The 6201-nt window shown below is 43.8% G+C and overlaps 1 long non-coding RNA gene across 1 annotated transcript; it reads left to right on the top strand.

Moving 5' to 3' along the window:
* The first annotated feature begins 341 nt into the window (after positions 1-341).
* LOC105481804 (uncharacterized) lies at positions 342-2475 on the top strand. The gene is made up of 4 exons (XR_987192.2): positions 342-445; positions 1106-1196; positions 1429-1543; positions 2241-2475. It is a non-coding gene; the product is annotated as an uncharacterized lncRNA (long non-coding RNA).
* The last annotated feature ends 3726 nt before the right edge of the window (positions 2476-6201 follow it).

The following is a 6201-nucleotide window of genomic DNA, read 5'->3' as shown; positions in this document are numbered from 1 at the left end:
TAGCTAGAATTATATTCTCCCACAAATGCTCAAAATGTAAGTTTATCTTCTAGCAGCCAAACTTTTGTATTTTTACAATTGCCCCTTTTTATCGACAGGGCTTATTAAACATCCGGTTTCTTCCCTCAGATCCCTGTGACTAATCTCCCAATTTGGAAAGAATAGACACTTAAAAGAACTACCAGTAGATTCGATGCTAATTAGAATCCTGGATTGTTCAATCTTCTAGAATGCTGAAAAGTCCCCTTTATTTACAGTGTTCCGTCTGTAAGGTGGAGCACATTTGGTTAAAATAAATTACGAGCTAGTTCTAGAGAATTGCTAAGTGACAAGCAAATAAACAATAACCTACATACAGAGTAGGTCCTCAGAGACTGTGATTTAGGTGCATAGATGAGTTTGGGTGGAATAAGCAGGACAGCCAAGTGGGAAACATAACACCAAGGTAAATGTGTATAATTCCCAGGCAAAGTGTCACGAATCTATTAAAAATCACCTCCCTGATTCATTAAAAATAAAAAGTGATGTCTGTAAAGGGGAAGAGGGATGTTGGTGGAGTCTGCTGTTTGTTTTTCTGGAGTTTTCATCTGCAAGTCTACACTAACTTGCCAAAACAAACAATGTTAGCAAAACTGCCCTCTCAGCAGCTATACACTAAATCCTACCGCTCTTCGATCCGGAAAAGCTGGTCAATTTCAAGATAGATAATGAGCAAAACAGTATGACATTTTGGGGTTTAGGGGAGGGGAAAGGTTGATCAAACCCACTTACCACACTGCGGAGTTTTGAAAGACTGTGGGAAAAGTGACTTTCCTTGTTAACAATCCCCCACCCCCTCCTTCGAGCTAAATGGAATGCTTTGCTATGCAAATAACAAGTCTGATCTCAGAGGAAGTAAAAGACTCAGGATAGTAAAAGGAACTCACCTTTTGGAGGTGAATTAACTCTTTTAAGGTACCATTGAACAAATTACTTCTCCATGCTCTAAAAATTCTTAGTGCCCTAAAACCTCAAAATCGCCTGAGATTAATTTGCTCCTTGGAGGGTCAGGCCTCATAAAGAGTGAGTCCCTCTGGAAAAACATCTTTTGTCTGCCCTTGTTAAGGTACACAAAAGAAGCATGTGGAAATCACTCAGCAACTCGACATTTGTGGCTGACCCCAACCAACTGGAATCTGAGGGTTGAAAGTGTCAAGGTCAGTCTGAACCTAGTAACCTAGCTGTTTGAATAGGTTTCAATTTGGTAATTACTGTATTTAGATAATTCGGCCTCCCTTTCCCACTACCCTTCATTACCAAGAAAACCAGTGCAAAAAATCAAAGCATGAAAATGAGAGACACACGTTGAGTCCAATAGGAAATTGCTCAACTCAGTGGCTTCTGAGTGCATGAGACAGAGACCTTTTAAGCATGTCTTTCCTTCCCCAGGTTGCAACTGACTTTCTCCAGGGAAGGAACATATTCCCAAGTTGATCAAATCATGCGGATGCAAAAGTCTTCCAATGCGCTCAGTCAACAAAAATGTCTGAGCCTGGGATGTCAGGTAACCCACTTTTCAGAATACTTAAATCACACAAAGGAGCATTCTGTTTAATAGTGGGACCACAATGCTTAAGCTGAGCCTTAAGAAGTCAGTAAGAATCTTAATAAGATTTGGACATGATGCCCACAGCCCTGATACTATGTCCAGGCTGCTTAAAATTGCTTGAGGTTAAACATTTAAGTTTTATACCCAGCCAACTTTCTAACAAAGGAGTGGAGGTGATCCACAATGACATATGTATAAACCATACATTTAGGATTTAAGATATGTTAAAGTTATAATGTTAATCCGAAATTAAGAAAAACAGAACACAAATGTAAACATATGAACAAAGACTAGAAGAAAACAAAAACCTAAGTAGTTGTTTTAGGAGGATGAGATTGTCAGTAAATTCGCTCTCTCAAAAAAGAATCTGAATGTCATTTTACTACAGTTTAGAAACAATAGAAGGAAAAAGATAGTTGTGTATATCCAGCTGGAAGGAAACATTGCAATTGGACATTAAATGCTTGGGTCTGAGCTTTCTGGAGCTAAGTTAACACTTTGGGTTATGTAGCTCTCACTGACCAATTAAAGAAGGGGTATAAATCAGTTCTCAAAAGATACACATTTTTCTACATTTGAATTATAAATGAATTCAGGGAACATTGGGTATAATCTTAACCATACCACCCCTCATCTCTTTCTCTCTGATAAGGTACATATCTTTGACCTCTTTGCCCGGGTCCTACCTCAGAAACAAACTGCTTTGAAAACCAAATGACAAGGATTAAAAGACTAAATCAGCATGAAGCTTGAGTTGAACACAGTTGTACATTTTCTTAACTCAATCGTGGACAACTATATGCAGGATGGAATCACTTGCTGGTACCTTAGGGAGACAGAAATAATTACAGGACTAAACTATTGAGTCTAGTCGATTAAAATCTCAATCAGTGTGCTTTGGACTGTTTAGAGAATTATCTGCTGATGAGGGCTTCAGTTAATAAAACTGGAAAAAACATATTGCTAAACTACCAATAATGAAATTTTGCAAAACTAGAATCTACTTGCACTTGGCTACCAGGTTCCAGGATTTGGGGTGGGGAACTTTGTAGTCATTTAAAAATATTTTTGCTAGAAATCAAGCTATAAAAAGTTAAAAGAGATCAATGAGATCTTTGCTTTGGAAAATGTGGCAAAACTCAAAGCTGGACTTCAGAAATTCTCATTAGTAACACAACGCAGCAAATTATTCTTCCATCTTGTCTTCTTTTCCTCAAATTTCACATTTTTGAGGTAAACATTTTGAAATCCTATAGTATTTTCTCAATTGTTTGTTCTGAACAGCATACTGTAACTTTTATATTTTCACTTAGTTTATAAAGAATATTTTGAAGAGCAAGAGAAAGCAGAAACAACTGGAACTTGCTTCAGTTAATGCTTTAAATAAAGTGAATTATGAATGGTAATTTCAAATGGCTTCCAAGCTGAAAAAAAATTTTAGTTTTTTTTCTACAATTGACTCAACGTTGCACACCTTGCACTTTTGACTCCTTTTTCAAAATAATTTCTGTGGGTTTTTTTTGTTGTTGTTTTGTTGTTGTTGTTTTTTTAACATTAGAGCAATTCGACATTTTTCCTAAAATCAGCCACTTTTCTCCACTGGTGAGCATTGCAGTTCTGTTTGTTTATTCTGCCATTAGGTGCTAAATGCATAGGGAAATGAGATCCTTGCAATCCCACCCAGACCACATTTCTAACCACTCTGAATTTAATTTTCAGTTATAGTTTTCAGAATTGTGCTAGTTTGTATCACATGGTAACCCTGAATAACTTTCCATCAATTCTAATTTGGCAGTCCACCAGTTATCCTAAATTCCTCTAGGGAATACTAATAACCTTCTGATTCCCAGGTAATGTAAGGTCACCAACGTTGCATTTGTATTACTCTTTTCCTTTTCAAAAGAGAGTATGTGAATAGTTTGTAAAATTTGTTCTGTGTTGAAGCAAAAGTATCTTTGATGACAAATAGTTGGGAGACCTGGGCCTCGGATGAGCTTTCTGCTCCTGGCTGGGCGGATACGGTGAGTCCCCGGCCAGAGGCCCTGCGGAGGTCAGCTAAGGTGCTGTCATTCTGTATCCCGGACTTGGCATCTCATTTCTGAAAGCAATCGTCCAGCTCCACTCTCGCACACCTGTAGCCTCTCCCGTTCACCTCCGTCCCCCGACTGTCGGGGAGCGGAGACCTACCTGTAGTTCAGCTGGGACCCAGGGCTCTCCGCGTCCCCGAGGGGCCCGAGACAGCGGCTCAGCCTCCAGGGCCAGTCTGCAGGTCCGACCCTCACCCAGCGGGCCTGTTTCCCACTCGCCCATGTCCCTGCTCCCATTGAGTCACCCCCATATGCAGGCCACTGTGAGCTCGGAGGCAAGAGAGCCTCGCTCCCTAATTCCCACTCTCTGCCCCCTACAGAAAATCCCTAAAGGTCTCGACCCTTCTTACGCCCCTCCACCCCGGGGAGCCTTCCCCTGCAGACTCCACTCTTCTGCGCGGCCGTTTGACCCCATTTCGCATGAAATCAGCGGAGCGACAGCCCCGAGGACCAGCGAGCGCTAATCAGATCAGTCTGTCTCTGCAGAGCTTCACCTGAGCCCCGGGTCCTCTAGGGCTGATGAGCGGGCCGGCTCTCGGGCCCAGGCTGGGGGACCCGCAGTCCACGGTCTGCGGGGATGGGGAGGGGTGGCCGCCCGCCGCGCGGCTCCCGCGGGCCGTCGCCAGGTGCACGGTCCCCCTGGTCCCCCGCAGGGAGGACGCCCCCTGGTGCCCCCGCCGCCGCCGAGCCCGGGAGCGCCTGAGCGGGCGGGAGGCGGGGCCGGCGAGGCCGGATCTTGACGCCGGTCCAAGGCCGGGTGACTATTGGGGTCTGCCAGCCCCGCGGACGCGCCGAGCCCTCTCACTGTGGCGCTGCCCGGCGGCGAGGGGGCTGGTGGAACCAAGCATGGTCAAGACAGAAAACAAAGTCAGCAGGTCACCTGGCAGGTTCTGGGCGAATTATGCAACGAAAGCAGGGGAATGTTTGATGCGTCCCTCCCCACTCCACCCCCCATCTTTTTTTTTTTTTTTTTTTTTTTTTTTTTTTTTTTTTTTTTTTTTTTGGTCTTAAGCTCCTAGGAAGCCGGTTCCAGTTTAAGGGTTGGATAGGGATCGACCAAGCTGCTCCTCTGATGTGGTTACGACTTTGCCGAACTGCGCAAGGGCGAGCTTCCCTCCCCATCTTTCTTTTAAGTAATGGGACCATTACTCTGGAGAAAAAAAAAACATGAATGGGGCGAAATGGTAGGCTTGATCCAAAAGCAATGCCGAGAATCACCCTACGACTTCCATAAGGTACTGAACTGAATATTAGGCAAAAATATTAAATGCCGAAACCTGAATTAAATAATCTCCACACACATCCTTTTTTTTTTTTTTTTAAATCTCCCCCGGCCTCAGGACTAAGCTTTCAAACAGAATTTAAAGAGTTAACGCTGGCCATAGTTCTTTGTTTTCCATGCTAACATTTGTGGCATTAGGACTATTTTGTTAACTAGGTATATGCAATTCACAGAATTTCACGGTAAATTCCCCAGACCAAATATTTGGCTGAACAAATAAACAACATTATCCATTCCTGAAAATAAGCCAGTAGGAAGGGGGGAGGACGGGGGAAGGGGGTGGTTTCTAGAAACTGGACAGCCACAGGGCTCAGTACTGGCCCTAGGATAATTTGTTCAAGTGCTGGAGATCTACTGGTTCCCTTTCAATGACATTGACATTTCAGAAAGTTGCTAGAAATTGGGCAAAACAAAATGAGGTTGCCTGAGGGGAATCCATAATGGGCTTCCCTAAATGATTTATTTGAGCTTCATACCATTAATCAAAGGGGCAGCGACCTGGGGGGCTGGAGGGGTGGGGGGAAGGATCCCTTTTTGCGGGGAGTTTTGGAGGGACTGTGGAGTCTTGCTGCCTTTGCCTGGGGCTCTGATCTCTTCTCTCCACCTGCGCTCTCCGGGGAGCTGGGGTTTTGGCAACCACCCTGCTTCGATTTTTATTGGTTTCCACTAAGCTGCTTCTTTTGGAGGAGTGTAGGACTTCAGTAATTAAAAACAAAAATGAATCCTGCTTCACCCACCTCACTTCCAAGAGCATATGTAAGAAAGAGTGTGTGTACAAGAATGCAAGGGTGCACACCCCACACAGAAAAATGCAAACGCCAGGAGTGTGCACCACACATTCTTTGGGTGCACACACCACCAGAAACAGCAGTACTACCGCTCATATCTACATCTCCATGATGGAGAAATGTGCTATCAGCCTTCCCCCACAGACACCATACAAAGACACTATTTCTGCCCCAAAGGGATCCATAGGGATCTTGGTCTGTACTGGCTCACTTCATATGTGTGAATTTTCTCAGCACACATATGAAATGAGCCAGCACAGACCAAGATTCAGGGCTTAATTTAGTTGTTGGTGGCAAGTAGAAAAAGCAAAGGCCTCTCCTCTGCTCCTCTTAATCCCTACACCCGTCATTCCAGAAAGGCATTTGTCTGCCTGCTGGGAGCCCTTAACTGAGGGTACATTAGCATCCTCCTTTTTTTAACTTTGTCCAAAAATTGAGCTTTTGCTTTTAAGAAAC

This window comes from Macaca nemestrina, chromosome 7 (assembly GCF_043159975.1).
Source record: "Macaca nemestrina isolate mMacNem1 chromosome 7, mMacNem.hap1, whole genome shotgun sequence".
NCBI lineage: Eukaryota > Metazoa > Chordata > Mammalia > Primates > Cercopithecidae > Macaca > Macaca nemestrina.
Note: the sequence above shows the minus strand (reverse complement) of the source record. Positions and strands in the feature narration are given on the sequence as shown.